Consider the following 320-nt stretch of genomic DNA (forward strand, 5'->3'; position numbering starts at 1 on the left):
CTGAGGCAGGAGGAGGTCCGGGTCCCCCCCCCCGGGCACCGTCCCGGCTCGGCCCCGCTGGAGGCCACGGAGGGGAAACTGCGGTAACCACCTGCCAATCAAGGCAATGGCGCTAATTAGCAGTTGGCAAGGCTCCCATCCTCGTTAATTAGCGATAACGAGGATTTATCTCCAGGCCAGATCCAGCGGAGCGGGGAAAGGAGCCGCGCGTTCCCCCGACGGGGGCGGGGGGGGCAGGAGCACCGGCTGCGGACGTTAAAATGCTCGATTTTATTTAAAATAGCACTTGAAGAGGAAAAAAGTCGGGGCCGGGGGGGGGG

The sequence above is a fragment of the Calidris pugnax genome, unplaced genomic scaffold (assembly GCF_001431845.1).
Source record: "Calidris pugnax isolate Ruff unplaced genomic scaffold, ASM143184v1 scaffold469, whole genome shotgun sequence".
NCBI classification, from domain to species: Eukaryota; Metazoa; Chordata; class Aves; order Charadriiformes; family Scolopacidae; genus Calidris; species Calidris pugnax.